This window comes from Capricornis sumatraensis, chromosome 3, assembly GCF_032405125.1.
Source record: "Capricornis sumatraensis isolate serow.1 chromosome 3, serow.2, whole genome shotgun sequence".
Taxonomy (NCBI): domain Eukaryota; kingdom Metazoa; phylum Chordata; class Mammalia; order Artiodactyla; family Bovidae; genus Capricornis; species Capricornis sumatraensis.
Genome location: NC_091071.1, coordinates 118,526,920 through 118,543,736, shown reverse-complemented (window position 1 = coordinate 118,543,736; position 16,817 = coordinate 118,526,920).

Here is a 16,817-nt window from a genome sequence, read left to right as displayed (position 1 = left end):
GCTTCTGCTGTCCATGACTTCTCTGTTACTCTCACACTCCACATCAAATCTATCAGGTGCCCATACTGCCATTGAAATACATCTGACATCTTATTACCTCCACTGCTACCAAATTGTAACAAGACAATATCATCCCTGACATGGATTATTGAAATGCCTTCCAAGTTGTCTTCTTGTTTCTGTCTTTGTCAACTCTTTCACGCCTATTACCCAATCTTTTATTCTTGACACTGAAATCGAGCTAGTCTCATCAAAGTATAAGTTATATCACATCACTTTCTTTCTTATACACCTTCTGTAACGTTCTATGTGAAAGCCAAAATCACTTACAATGGCCTACAGTTTCAGACACAATATTTATACATGTCCCACTCATTTCATAGAGTTCAATTCAGTTCAATCACTCAGTCGTGTCTAACACTTTGCGACCCTATGGATTGTAGCACACCAAGCCTCCCTGTCCATCACCAGCTCCCAGACTTTACTCAGACTCATGTTTATCAAGTCAGTGATGCCATCCAACCCTCTCACCTTCTGTCATCCCCTTTTCCTCCTGCCTTCAATCTTTCCCAGCATCAAAGTCCTTTCAAATGAATCAGTTCTTCACATCAGCTGGCCAAAGTATTGGAGTTTTTGCCTCAGAATCGGTCCTTCCAATGAATATTCAGGACTGATTTCCTGTAGGATGGATTGGTTGGATCTCCTTGCAGTCCAAGGGATTCTCAAGAGTTCAAAAGCATCAATTTTTCAGTACTCAACTTTTTTTATAGTCCAACTCTCACCTCCATACATGACTACTGGAAAAACCATACCTCTGACTAGTTGGACCTTTGTTGGCAAAGTAATGTTTCTGCTTTTTAGTATGCTGTCTAGTATGCATTACTTTGCTGGCATGAGAGATGAGTGCAATTGTGTGGTAGTTTGAGCATTCTTTGGCATTGCCTTTGTTTGGGATTGGAATGAAAACTGACCTTTTCCGGTCCTGTGGCCACTAGTGAGTTTTCCAAATTTGCTGGCATCTTGAGTGCAGCACTTTCACAGCATCATCTTTTAGGATTTGAAATAGCTCAACTGGAATCCCATCACCTCCACTACCTTTGTTTGTAGTGATGCTTCCTAAGGCCTACTTGACTTCACATTCCAGGACATCTGGCTCTAGGTAAGTGATCACACCATTGTGGTTATCTAGGTCATGAAGATCTTTTTTTGTTTAGTCCTTCTGTGTATTCTTGCCACCTTTTCTTAATAGCTTCTGCTTCTGTTAGGTCCATACAATTTCTGTCCTTTATTGTGCCCATTTTTGCATGAAATTTTCCCTTCGTATCTCTAATTTTCTTGGAGAGATCTCTAGTCTGTCCCATTCTATTATTTCCCTCTATTTATTTGCATTGATCCCTGAAGAAGTCTTTCTATTTCTCCTTGTTATTCTTTGGAACTCTGCTTTCAAATAGGTATCTCTTTCCTTTCCTCCTTTGCCTTTGTCAACTTTTCTTTTCTTTTCTTTTCTCAGCTATTCATAAGGCCTCCTCGGACAACCATTTTGCCTTCTTATATCTTTTTTTCTTGGGGATGGTCTTGATCACTGCCTCCTGCACAATGTCACAAACCTCCGTCCATAGTTCTTCACGCACTCTGTTTATCAGATTTAATTCCTTGAGTCTATTTGTCACTTCCACTGTGTAGTCATAAGGGATTTGATTTAGGTCATACCTGAATGGTTTAGTGGTTTTCCCTACTTTCTTTAATTTAAGTCTGAATTTGACTGTAAGGATTTCATGATCTGAGCCACAGTCAGCTCCCAGTCCTATTTTTGCTGACTGTCTAGAGCTTCTCCATCTTTGGCTTCAAAAAGTATAATTAATCTGATTTCACTATTGACCATCTGATGATGTCCATGTGTAGAGTCTTCTCTTGTGTTGTTGGAAGAGAGTGTTTTCTTTGCCAAGTGCAGTCTCTTGGCAAAACTCTGTTAACCAAACTCTGGAGAAGGGAATGGCAAACCACTTCAGTATTTTTGCCTTGAGAACCCCATGAACAGTATGAAAAGGCAAAAAGATAGGACAGTGAAAGATGAACTCCCCAGTTGGTAGATGTCCAATATGCTACTGGAGATTAGTGGAGAAATAGCTCCAGAAAGAATGAAGAGACAGAGCCAAAGCAAAAACAACACCCAGTTGTGGGTGTGACTGGTGATAGAAGCAAGGTTCGATGCTATAAAAAACAATATTACATAGGACCCTGGAATGTTAGGTCCATGAATCAAGGCAAATTTGGAGTGGTCAAACAGGAGATGGCAAGAGTGAATCAGTGACATTGTAGGAATCAGCAAACTAAAATGGACTGGAAAGGGTGAATTTAACTCAGATGACCATTATATATACTACTGTGGGCAAGAATCCCTTAGAAGAAATGGAGTAGCCCTTGTAGACAACAAAAGAGTCCAAAATGCAGTACTTGGATACAATCTCAAAAACAACAGAATCATCTCTGTTCATTTCCAAACCATTCAATATCACAATAATCTAAGTCTATGTCCCAACTAGTAATGCTGAAGAAGCTGAAGTTGAACAGTTCTATGAAGGCCTTCTAGAAACAGAATCAAAAAAATGTCCTTTTCATTATAGGGGACTGGAATGCAAAAGTAGGAATTCAAGAGATACTTGGAATAACAGGCAAATTTGGCCTTGGATTTCATATAACTCCCATCTCAAACCCTCCACTGTGCACACCAGCTGGCTCTCTGTTTTTCAAGCTTGTGTGTTCCACTCTTCCAAGAACCCTTGCGCTTGCTCTCTTTTCTCCTGGGTCCTTCCTACCAGCCATTTCCACACCATGTTTCTCTCTCTCTTATCTCCCTCTTGTACTCTCAAATATCACCTTCTTTCTGTGATCCTTCATTTACTATGCTTTTAGAATGAGAATCTTTCCAGCACTACTTATTTAATAATTATACAATAAAATAGTAAAATATTAATTTCAACACAAATGTTAAGATTAGTAAACATAGAATTAAACCCAGGAAACTAAAGTCTGGAGGAAAGAGAGAGAGAGAAAGAGAGAAGGAGAGAGACAACACAGCTACGTGAGTCAGAAAGTCCTCAGGACTTTACTTCTGACCATCCTGACAATCAAAATAAAAATGGTAACAGAATCATTTGAGTGGTTTCTCAATGTCTATAGAGACAAATCATGACAGTTCATAAGAGGAGGCAAAATTTTACCCACCACTTAGCTCCGAAAGAAATTTCTTACATGAAACTTTTCAAAGGAATTCAAGCAAAGTTGGGGGTGGTGAAAATTACCATATCTCAATATGAAATGTAAGTGTGAACCTAAGAAAGCACTTTTTCTTGTTTCTTCAAAGAAAGTATAGGGTATAATCCCAAAGTACAACTAAGCAAAATTCATTTCACTGAGGAGAAAATAGTGTTCTTTGCAATGCTTCTTTTCCATCTCCCTAGACACCCAGCCCAAAGCTCATCCAGGAAAATAATGAGTACAGAGTGTCCCCTAAACCTTCCACTGTCCAAAGGATCTTTCAACTCCTGCCCATTCCCTCAGGCCTATTCACTATCCAGCACTTTAGTTTTGTTATTTATTTAAACTCATTAAGCAACAGGTACTCAGAAACTATTATGGCAGTATTTCTGAACTTATTTGCAAATAGAAAAACATTGGATATTTTCTTGTGTTTTGCTTATTATGTTGAGAAAACAGAAAGACCTGATTTACTTCTCTGGTAACCTGAGATGCCAGAGAGAGAGTGTGTGATTATCGTGAAGATACATGGGCTGAACGAAAACTGGAGCTGGGGGCAGGGAAGGAGGCACTGTCCCTCTCCCATCCTCACTTAATCCCTTCCCAGCCTCTCTCTCTCTGGCTTCTCTGCATATCTGCTCCTTCTCCTTCATCTCTACAGATGTCCTCATCCATCCGCTATTCAATACTTCATCTGTTTCCTCAAACAGCATGTGGAGTTTGAGCCAGGGTCTCAGCAGAGCTTCCTGGCATCCTGCTAATGGTCACTGTCTCAGTATTTCTTGACTCAAAGCCACAGGAAACAGTTTACCTATTTGAACCAGAATTCATAGATCATTTATTTCTTGGCCCATTTTTGGTTCAGCTGTAACCAGTAGGATTCTAAATAGAGACATATGCTTCAAAGTCTGCCTAAATGCCAGAAAGATATTCCTTTTTCATAAACTTTTTATTTTATTTTGGAGCAAAGCAATTTACAACCTTGTGATAGTTTCAGATGCGCAGCAAAGTGAGTAAGTCATGCATATGCATGTATTCATTCTTTCCCAAACTCCACTCCCATCCAGGCTGCCACATAGCAATGAAAGAGTTCCCTGTGCTATGCAGTTGGTCCTTGTTGTTAATTCCTTTTTATTACAATAGTGTGTACATGTTGACCTCCAACTCCCTCACTATCCCCTGCCCCCACCATTCCTCCAGTAACCATAAGATTGTTTTCTATGTCTGTGACTCTGTTTATGTTCTGCCAATAAGTTAATTTGTATTTTTAGATTCCACATGTAAGTGTTATATGATTTTGTCTTTCTTACTCTGACTTACTTCAGGTACTACCATAACCTATAGGTACATCCATGTTGCTTCAAATGGCATTATTTCATTCTTTTTATGGCTGAGTAGTGAATCAAGATTGCTGGGAGAAATATCAATAACCTCAGATATGCAGATGACACCACCCTTATGGCAGAAAGTGAAGAGGAACTAAAAAGCCTCTTGATGAAAGTGAGTGAAAGAGGAGAGTGAAAAAATTGGCTTAAAGCTCAACATTCAGAAAACTAATATCATGGCATCTGGCCCCATCACTTCATGGGAAATAGATGGGGAAACAGTGTCAGACTTTATTTTTGGGAGGCTCTGAAATCACTGCAGATGGTGATTGCAGCCATCAAATTAAAAGACACTGACTCCTTGGAAGAAAAGTTATGACCAACCTAGATAGCATATTAAAAAGCAGAGACATTACTTTGCCAACAAAGGTCCATCTACTCAAGGCTACGGTTTTCCCAGTGGTGATGTATGGATGTTAGAGTTGGACTGTGAAGAAAGCTGAGCACCGAAAAATTGGTGCTTTTGAACTGTGGTGTTGGAGAAGACTCTTGAGAGTCCCTTGGACTGCAAGGATGTCCAACCAGTCCATCCTAGAGGAGATCAGTCCTGGGTGTTCATTGGAAGGACTGATGCTAAAGCTGAAACTTCAATACTTTGGCCACCTCATGTGAAGAGTTGACTCATTGGAAAAGACTTTGATGCTGGGAGGAATTGGGGGCAGGAGCAGAAGGGGGCGACAGAGGATGAGATGGCTGGATGGCTTCACTGATTCGATGGACATGAGTTTGAGTAAACTCCGGGAGTTGGTGATGGACAGGGAGGCCTGGTGTGCGGCGATTCATGATGGCGCAGAGTTGGACATGACTGAACAACTGAACTGAACTCAATTGAATGAGATAATTCCAACATCTACTGTATCATCAAAAAAGCAAGAGAGTTCCAGAAAAACTTCTGTTTCTGCTTTATTTACTATGCCAAAGCCTTTTACTGTGTGGAACACAATAAATTATGGAAAATTCTGAAAGAGATGGGAATAGCAGACCACCTAACCTGCCTCTTGAGAAATCTGTATGCAGGTCAGGAGGCAACAGTTAGAACTGGACATGGAACAACAAACTGGTTCCAAATAGGAAAAGGAGTACGTCAAGGCTGTATATTGTCACCCTGCTTATTTAACTTATATGCAGAGTAGATCATGAGAAATGCTGAACTAGATGAAGCACAAGCTGGAATCAAGATTGCTGGGAGAAATATTAATAACCTCAGATATTCAGATGATACCACCCTTATGGCATAAAGAGAAAAAGAACTAAAGAGTCTCTTGATGAAAGTGAAAGAAGAGACTGAAAAACTTGGTTTAAAGCTCAACATTCAGAAAAGTAAGATCATGGCATCTGGTCCCATCACTTCCTGGCAAATAGATGGGGAAACAGTGGAAACAGTGGCTGACTTTTGGAAATGGCAACCCACTCCAGTGTTCTTGCCTGGAGAATCCCAGGGACGGGGGAGCCTGGTGGGCTGCCGTCTATGGGGTTGCACAGAGTCAGACACGACTGAAGTGACTTAGCAGCAGCAGCAGCAGCAAAATCACTGCAGATGGTGACTGCAGCCATGACATTAAAAGATACTTACTCCTTGGAAGGAAATTTATGACCAACCTAGACAGCATATTAAAAAGCAGAGACATTACTTTGCCAGCAAACGTCCTTCTAGTCAAGGCTATGGATTTTCCAGTGGTCATGTATGAATGTGAGAGTTGGACTATAAAGAAAGCTAAGTGCTGAAGAACTGATGCTTTTGAACTGTGGTGTTGGAGAAGACTCTTGAGAGTCCCTTGGACTGCAAGGAGATCCAACCAGTCCCTCCTAAAGGACATCAGTCCTGGGTGTTCATTGGAGGGACTGATGTTGAAGTTGAAACTCCAATACTTTGGCCACCTGATGCAAAGAGCTGACTCGTTTGAAAAGACCCTGATGTTGGGGAAGATTGAAGGCAGAAGGAGAAGGGGACAACAGAGGATGAGATGGTTAGATGGCATCACCAACTCAATGGACATGAGTTCAGGTAAACTCCAGGAGTTGGTGATGGACAGGGAGGCCTGGCGTGCTGGGGTCTATGGTGTCCAAAGGGGTCAGTCGCAAGTGTCAGACACAACTGAGCGACTGAACTGAACTGAACTGAATATTCATTTGTGTACCACATATTTATCCATTCCTCTGTCAATGGCCATCGAGGTTTCTTCCATGTCTTGGCTCTTATAAATAGGGCTGCAGTGAACATCAAGGTGCCTGTATCCTTTCAGGCCATGTTTTTTCTCTGTATATATGCTCAGGAGTGGAATTGCAGGATCATATGGTAGCTTTGGGGCTCCCCTAACAGTGCAGTCGGTAAAAAATCTGCCTGCAATGCAGGAGACCCAGGAAAAGAGGGTTTGATTCCTGGGTCAGGAAGATCTCCTGGAGGAAGGTATGGTAACCCACTCCAGTATTCTTGCCTGGAGAAACCCATGGACTGAGGAGCCTGGCGGGCCACAGTCCAAAGAATCACAGAGTCAGATATGACTGAGCAACTAAGTATGCACACACGCTTGGTAGCTCTATTTTTAATTTTTTAAGGAACCTCCATAACAAGACAGTATTTTTGAAATAAATTTTGTGGGAGAGGTATTGATCCACATCATCAAGCTTTCTCCCAAAAGAGGAGCCAGTGAAACTGTGAACAGATAGATCCTGTGACCTGGAATCTGAGAACAAAAGAACCTTTCAGAGTCATTCCAGTGTTACTGTGAATTAAACTGCTGTCAATTTTATCTATGCACAAGGTATTCTTTAATAGAAATAATCAAGTATTACCCTACTGATGCTCATTTGCCAATTTTTTTGTAATGAAATATTGTTTAATCCACCCTGTCATATCTTGGAACCATTGTGCTGATGTATAGAAATAGGTCATATTTGAATAACTGGATCTCTTTTTCATTTGACTCTCTGTCCAAACTAATCTTTTTGTTTTCAAATCATTATAAATCATAGCAGAAATTTTTCATAAAAAATGTAATATAAGAAGAAACCAATTGCAATTTGTAAAAAAGAATATATTAAATATATTTATCTCAATTATATCTATTATCAGAGGGTAACTGTCACTGCAAATCTTTCTGTGCTCACTTTATCTTGGAAAAATGAAAAAAGAAACTGGTAGCATTAGGAAAGCTTCCCAGTCCAAAAATATAGAGGAAAACTAATTTTGATTTTGATCACAAAAGACATCAACAAACTCATACCTCATAAGTTCAGTCCAACTTAGGCAACTGCTTCACTCTCTCAAAACCATTCTTCCAGAGTTTTAACCAAAATGTACCCTATTAAATCCACTGCTGAAAGCAGCAGTAACAGAGTTTCTTTTCAAGTATTAGACACCTTAGGCTTCCAAATAAACCCCTCATTCTGTATGATGATGATGACTCTATTGCTTCACCACCAAATAAATACAGTCAACTGCCAAGTTATTACTGGCTCCACACAGCCTCTTCAAACCACCCGCAAGACTGAAAGAGCTTACTTTGAAACTATCCATATGGGGAAAAAATGAAGCTAGAGAATCATTCAGTGATAACACAACCCCAAACCTAAATTGCATTCAGGAAATTCATTTTGATACAAAGTGCTATTTGATAGGGGAATAAAATCTGGGAACAGATTAGTTGATAAGGAGAAAAGACAAGCATGCTTAGCTTGAGCCAAGCTACAGATGTATCCAATTAGCAGGACCAGAGTTTTTGGTAGTGTTTGTCTTTTTTTCTCTCAATTCATCTACCACCAACCAGCCTCTTGTTTCTGCAGGTTGTTCATTGCCCCATTTTTCTCTCATTGGTGACTCACTTTCCTTGGTTTCAGAGCAAAACATCCTGTCAACTATCTATATATTGATCAGATTTCATTGTAATCAATGAAGTCTCTTCACGAGAGATTTTAATTCTAAGTTTTATACTTAATTGCACAAAGAAAGATGCTGTTAGCTTTTCAAGAAATGTCCAGTATTAGCATATAAAAGGAAAAAAGTGATGGGTATCTGAAAGTCATAAGATGTGATAATGTTATTTATTGACTATGGGAAGTGCTAAATGGGGCATGCTACACAAATGATCTCTTAAGTCTTACAACCATCCTCCCTCTTTCCTACATTCCTCCTAGTGGAGAAATCCGAGGCTTAAAAAAGATGGAAGTAACTTCAATTCAGTTCAGTCGCTTAGTAGTGTCTGACTCTTTGCGACCCCATGGACTGCAGCATGCCAGACTTCCCTGTCCATCACCAACTCCTGAAGCTTGCTCAAACTCATGCCCATTGAGTCAGTGATGCCATCCAAATCCAGGAGGTAGCAGGTCCAAAATTTGAACCTTAGTTTATCTGACTCCATCGCCTCTAGTCTTCCATCATCCAATGATTACAATAGTCTTCTAGCTGCTATCCTCTAGTCTTTAATCCCTTAATTTACCCTTCACACTGTTATGTGAAAACACTGTTTCATGTCTGACCATTTTAGACTCTATTCCTTAAAATCCACCAGTGATTCCTAACATTTGTGTGCTCCTTAACTTATCACACTGAAGAATTGATGCTTTTGAACTGTGGTGTTGGAGAAGACTCTTGAGAGTCCCTTGGACTGCAAGGAGATCCAACCAGTCCATTCTGAAGGAGATCAGCCCTGGGATTTCTTTGGAAGGAGTGATGCTAAAGCTGAAACTCCAGTACTTTGGCCACCTCATGTGAAGAGTTGACTCATTGGAAAAGGCTTTGATGCTGGGAGGGATTGGGGGCAGGAGGAGAAGGGGACGACCAAGGATGAGATGGCTGGATGGCATCACTGACTTGATAGACGTGAGTCTGAGTGAACTCCGGGAGTTGGTGATGGACAGGGAGGCCTGGCGTGCTGCGATTCATGGGGTCGCAAAGAGTTGGACACGACTGAGCGACTGAACTGAACTGAAACTAACATCACGCAAGGCCATGTACAAGTGAGCTCTCTTCTGATCCACTGGATCATTTCTTCACAGGTATAAAAAACAGACCCTTATCCTCTTATATCTCTGGCCCCTAGGTATTAAGATCATTAAATTAAATTGATGCCTACTTTTTATCAGGATTTTAAGAGATGTTATTGACCACATGGCCTCCCACATAAGAGTAGAATAATAGTCCCATCCAAGTCTGACTGAGCGACTGAACTGGACTGATGTCTGACTATAGCTTCAATATTAACATATCTTCACAAGAACCATCTGAATAATTTCAAGATGCTTCACAATCCAGCAGTGTAAACACACTAATTGGTGTGTCATAGGAGGAGGTATTGCTGCATCAGGAGAGACTCCAAGCCTGTGCACTGAGATATTCCTAAACCCATTTTTCCCAGTGACATAGTCTCATCCTGTAATATTCCAGACAGGAAACAACTATACTCCAAGAAATTCCATGACCAACCTTGAAAACCCTAACTATAAATACCCCACATACAAGAAAGTATATATATATTTTTTACCTTTCACATATCTAGGCACATTTAGATTTAAAGCTAGGTTTGTTAAAAACTTAATTTAATTAATCCAGGAGAAAAGATACAATTATGATATAGATGTCTGGTCATTTAAAGCCATTCTCCTATTTATTCCCTGTTGGCTCAGCTGGTAAAGAATCCGCTTGCAGCACAGGAGACCTGGGTTTGATCCCTGGGTTGGGAAGATCCTCTGAAGCAGAGAACAGTTACCCACTCCACTATTCTGGCCTGGAGAATTCCATGGACTGTATAGTCCATATGGTCACAAAGAGTTGGGTACAACTGAGCAACTTTCACTTCACTCCAGCTTATGGATATTCCCCTACAGGAAATAGTGGAGGGAACAAAGTTTTCTACCCCTTCAGATACCACTTTTAAAAGTAGACTTCCATATGCATATCAATGTTACTTTTAAAAACCTCCTTCAAGTCCTTTATACTTGTTAGTCTTGAACTACATGGAATTCTCCATAAGCTGCATAGTCTCTAGATGGCTTTCATCTGTCCATGCCTTCACTGGTAACCATTTTCTCTCTCAGAAATGCCCTTCTTATCTTCTTCATTCTTTAAGATTATATTCAAGCATGATCTCTTTAAAGAAGCTCTTTCTGAACCTCACAATAGGCCAATGGTTAAATCTTTGTATTCCTGAGTAATTTATGCTTCTTAAGTCCATGGGGTCACTGAGAGTTGGACACGACTCAGTGACTTCACTTTCACTTTTCACTTTCATGCATTGGAGAAGAAAATGGCAATCCACTCCAGCATTCTTGCCTGGAGAATCCCAGGGATGGGGGAGCCTGGTGGGCTGCCATTTACGGGGTCACACAGAGTCGGACACGACTGAAGCGACTTAGCAGCAGCAGCAGCAACCATATGTTATTTTGTTGAAATGCTCCACTTATGTGTCCATTTTCCTCTCAAATGACAAGCTCTGCAGATGAAGGGATGCTAGTTGAGCTGATTATGGAGTGACACAAACTGGGATAGGATCCTAGCTCCGCTACTCGCTAGCTTGTGACACTAAACCTCTGTGTACCGTGGAAAACTTGTCTGCAAATGATTTTACTTGCTATTCTCTAGACATAATACTGTGGAGCCTTGACAAAATAATACTAATGAAACCCTAAAATAGCATCTAGAATGTAATAATATAAGCTGGAAAAGTGTCCAGTTCAGTTCAGTCGCTCAGTCGTGTCTGACTCATTGCGACCCCATGAATTGCAGCACACCAGGCCTCCCTGTCCATCACCAACTCCCAGAGTTCACTCAGACTCACGTCCATCGAGTCAGTGATGCCATCCAGCCATCTCATCCTCTGTCGTCCCCTTCTCCTCCTGCCCCCAATCCCTCCCAGCATCAGAGTCTTTTCCAATGAGTCAACTCTTCACATGAGGTGGCCAAAGTACTGGAGTTTCAGCTTTAGCATCACTCCTTCCAAAGAAATCCCAGGGCTGATCTCCTTCAGAATGGACTGGTTGGATCTCCTTGCAGTCCAAGGGACTCTCAAGAGTCTTCTCCAACACCACAGTTCAAACGCATCAATTCTTCGGCGCTCAGCCTTCTTCACAGTCCGACTCTCACATCCATACATGACCACAGGAAAAACCATAGCCTTGACTAGATGGACCTTAGTCGGCAAAGTAGTGTCTCTGCTTTTGAATATGCTATCTAGGTTGGTCATAACTTTTCTTCCAAGGAGTAAGTGTCTTTTAATTTCATGGCTGCAGTCACCATCTGCAGTGATTTTGGAGCCCCAAAAATAAAGTCTGACACTGTTTCCACTGTTTCCCCATCTATTTGCCATGAAGTGATGGGACCGAATGCCATGATCTCCATTTTCTGAAAGTTGAGCTTTAAGCCAACTTTTTCACTCTCCTGTTTCACTTTCATCAAGAAGCTTTTTAGTTCCTCTTCACTTTCTGCCATAGGGTGGTGTCATCTGCATAATCTGTTCAAGACGAAACTTTTTATGGTTGACAGTTGGTCTGTTCTATTTGTAGCTTGCTTTGTTTGCATGGTTTAATTTCAGCAATCTTACTTGAAAATGCAAGTTATCAATAATTCTTTTGTCTCCTCTGTCTCCCATTATTTTCTGAAATTATTCTGTTTCCTGAAATCCCATGGGATTTAAACAGAATGCCTTGTCCCTGGACCAGTTTTAGTGGAGTCCCAGGTCTTCTCTTCTATCATATAGGCTCAGGGACCTGATTTGTCATCTAAGAAAATAGATGATTTTGCCTGATTTGCCATGGACTAAGATATAATCATAATAACAATAGGTAAACAGAGGGCTTAATATGTATAAGCTACTGTGCTAACAAGGTCACATGAAATACTATATTTGTCTTCACTATCAGCCTATGAGGCAGTTTGCTCATGGTAACCCAGTTAGTTCAATCCTCCTGTGAAATCTATGCTTTAACCACTACATTCCATTATCTAACTATATATTTTCAAGATTATCATTTTAATGACTTCAATGAGAAGAATAATTATTCTGTAGACCAGTTCCTTAAGCATATGTCCTCTCTACATTTTCTACTTGTAGCTGATCTTCATGGGGCTTCCCTAGTGGCATAGATGATAAGAATCTCCCTGTAATACATGAGACCCGGGTTTTATCCCTAGTCGGGAAGACCCCTGGAGAGGGGAAATGGCTACCCACTCTAGTATTCTTGCCTGAAGAATTTCAGGGACAGAGGAGCCTGGTGGGGTCACATACTACATGGGGTCACAAAGAGTTGAACATAACTGAGCAACTAACACTTAACGCTAACACTACATGCAGATGTTAACATCACAGGTTCTTCATTTTTCCTTTGGCCTTACTGCATGGTTTATGAGATCTCAGTTCCCCAAGGAGGGATTAAACCCAGGCCACAGCAATGAAAGCCCAGAATCGTGGAATCCTAACCACTAGACCACCAGGAAACTCCTTAAAATCATAGATTGTGTGATGAGCATGGGATTTGATATTTTGTATCTAATATTTAGATACTCTGAATTACAGAGTATCCAGGAACTAGACTAACTGGAATACACCTATTACAAGGTTAGCAAGGCCAAACAGTTTATGTATTTTGCACTTGTAGTAAAAATTTCTTCCATACTAGAATATTTACAGGAGAAAATGCTGATATTTGCTTCCCAGTCAATAATCTATTTTTTTTCTCATGTATTAGGGCTGTAAGCTATTTTAGGTCGCTGAAAACTAACCCTTTGGTCCTTTTGAGTTAGTACTTTTAAGGTGACTTTTACTAAGTCTCCTTAAGCCATTACAGGATGAGAAGGAAACGTGGTACACATTCCAGGCTCTGAAAGCAGCCCATTCCACCCCTGCTCTGTGACCATGAGCAAGTTACCTCCAAACCGTAATTAACATGTTTTAAAATGGGTATCAGTCCTGGGTGTTCATTGGAAGGACTGATGCTAAAGCTGAAACTCCAATACTTTGGCCACCTCATGTGAAGAGTTGACTCATTGGAAAAGACTCTGATGCTGGGAGGGATTGGGAGCAGGAGGAAAAGGGGACGACAGAGGATGAGATGGCTGGATGACATCACCGACTCGATGCACGTGAGTCTGAGTGAACTCCAGGAGTCGGTGATGGACAGGGAGGCTTGGTGTGCTGCGATTCATGGGGTCGCAAAGAGTCGGACACGACTGAGTGATTGAACTGAACTGAACTGAAAATGGGTATGAGATTACCTATTTCATGGTATTGTTAGAATAATCACAGAAACATCTATAGAATGATTGTCTAGAACAGGGAGAACATTTAATTAATGACACCTCTTGATGACACTGTTGTTGCTAGCTTTGTTTTCATACATATTACACTGTAACTCTTAAAAGAAAACCATATACTCTCTATCACCAATGCTTGAAAACCATTTTATCTCCAGGCTCAAGGCTCCACCCTCTGAGAAATCTTTCATTTTTCACAGAGGCTAGCAAATATTTGTAGTTTAGTTGTTTATTAGCTTGTTGCCTGCCTGTTGAATTTTAGGAGTTGGACAGCCTTCTTTTATTTTATCCTCTTTTTTGTGCCCGAGTAGACAATATTCCTGCTGGTGTAACATCCTTACAAACACTGTAGGTATTCTGTGTATGTTTGGGGATTCACTCTCATAAATTAGAGACTCCTCCACAAAATAATCCCATCTCATCTCTATCTATCCCTTGCTTCTGGGGAAATGGCTAAAGTCACATGCTTAATCTCTTTAAAGGCTTTTCTGTCTGATTTGAATATTCTGACCTTTTTTTTTCCTCCCCAGGTACTAGAAAAAGATTATTCTGTCATACCCTTGACTACATCTCCAAATTTTAGTGTCTCTTGCAATCTACATAAGCTGAGAATGTCCCCAGTCACCACATTCTTGTTTCTTTTCTGCTTAATATTTTTTTCTCAATTTAATTTTGTGCTTTTTATTTTACTACAAGCAACAAGAAGAAACCAGGCCACACTTTTAGCAATTTGCTTGAAAATCTTAGTTCAATTCAGTTCATTACTTATAAATTCTGCCTTTCACATAACTATAAGATAAAATTCTACTAAGTTTTCTGCCACTATGTAACAAGGATCCCCTTTCATCCATTTTTTCAATAATGTTTCTCATTTCCTTCTCACACCTCACCAATAGCACTCAGTATTCTTATTTCTGCCAACGTATTATGCCTTCAGTATTCTGTAGGATTATATAGGTTTTATCTACCATGCTCCTCACCTCCTTCTGAGCTCTCATCTGCAGAACCTTTAATATCTAAATTCTTCCTAACAATCCTTCCAAGGTAATAAGGTAATCTAGGCTTTTTCTATCAGGTTTCTCAATTTTTTCCAGCCTCTGCCCAATGCCTACTTCCAAATTTTTAGGTATTTGTAATCAGAGTCACTCCATTTCTAGGTACTAAAATCTATATTAGTCTCCTATTGTGCTATTACAAAATACTAAAAAACACAGTGGCCTAAAACAACACCTATTTATTATCCTACAGTTTTGGAGATCAGAGGTTTGGAATGGATCTTACCAGGCTAAACTCAAGATGTTGACAGAGCAGTATTCCTTCTAGAGGCTTGAGGAAAGAATCTATTCCTAGTGGATTCCCTGCTTCTTGAGGCTGCCCATATACCTAGGCAGTATGTTAAAAAGCAGAGACTTTGCTGACAAAGGTCCATCTAGTCAAAGTCATGTATGGATGTGAGAATTGGACTATAAACAAAGATGAGCACTGAAGAATTGATGCTTTTGAATTGTGGTGTTGGAGAAGACTCTTGAGAGTCCCTTGGACTGCAAGGAGATCCAACCTGTCAATCCTAAAGGAAATCAGTCCTGAATATTCATGGGAAGGACTGATGCTGAAGCTGAAACTCCAGTACTTTGGCCACCTGATGCAAAGAACTGACTCATTGGAAAAGACCGTGATGCTGAGGAAGATTGAAGGCAGGAGGAGAAGGGGATGGCAAAGGATGAGAGGGTCAGATGGCATCACCAACTCTATGAACATGAGTTTGAGCAAGCTCTGGAAGTTGGTGACGGACAGGGAAGCCTGGTGTGCTGCAGACCATGGGGTTGCAAAGAATTGGACACGACCAAGCGACTGAACTGACCTGAGGCTGCCATAGTCCTAGCTCATGTTTGCATAACTCTTATCTCCGCTTCCACTGTCACAGCATCTATGACTCTGACCTTCCTTTCTCCCTCTCATAAAAACCCTTGTGATTATATCAGACCCACTTAGATAATCCAGGGTACTCTTCATACTTTAAGATTCTTGGATTAATTGCATTGCAAAGTGTCATTTGCCACATAAGGTACAATATCCTCAAGTTCCAGGGGTCAGAATGTGGACATTATTAAGTGATATTATCCTAATGTAGACATTATTCTACCTACTGCAAACCGTAGGATTTTTTTCATTATTTTGGATACTAGAATGTAACAGATCATTTTGTTGTTCAGTCACTAAGTTGTGTCTGATTCTGCGACCCCATGGACTGCAGCACAGAAGATTTCCCTGTCCTTTACTATCGTCTGGAGTTTGCTCAAGTTCATATCCATCTCATTCTCTGCTGCCTTCTTCTCCTTTTGCTTTCAATTTTTCCCAGCATAAAGGTCTTTGCCAGTGAATCAGGTCTTCGCATCAGGTGGTCAAAGTATTGGAGTTTCAGTTTCAGCATCAGTCCTTCCAATGAGTGTTCAGGACTGATTTCCTTTAGGATTGACTGCTTTGATCTCCTTGAAGTCCAAGGGACTGTCATGAGTCTTCTCCAACACCACAATTTGAAAGCATCAGTTCTTAGGCACCCAGCATTCTTGATGGTCCAACTCTCACATTCATACATGACTTCTGGGGAAAAAAAAAAAAAAAAAAAACATAGCTTTGAGTATACACACCTCTTTTAGTAAAGTGATGTCTCTTCTTTTTAATATACTGCCTAGGTTTGTCATAGCTCCCCTTCCAATGAGGAAGCATCTTTTAATTTCATGGCTGTAGTCGCCATCCACAGTGATTTTGGAGCCCAAGAAAATAAAATATGTCACTGCTTCCACTTTTTTCCCCTTCTATTTGCCATGAAATAGTGGCACCCAATACCATGGTCTTGGTATTTTTTTAATGTTGAATTTGAAGCCAGTGAAGAGTGAATTTTGTCACTCTCCTCTTTCACCCTCATCAAG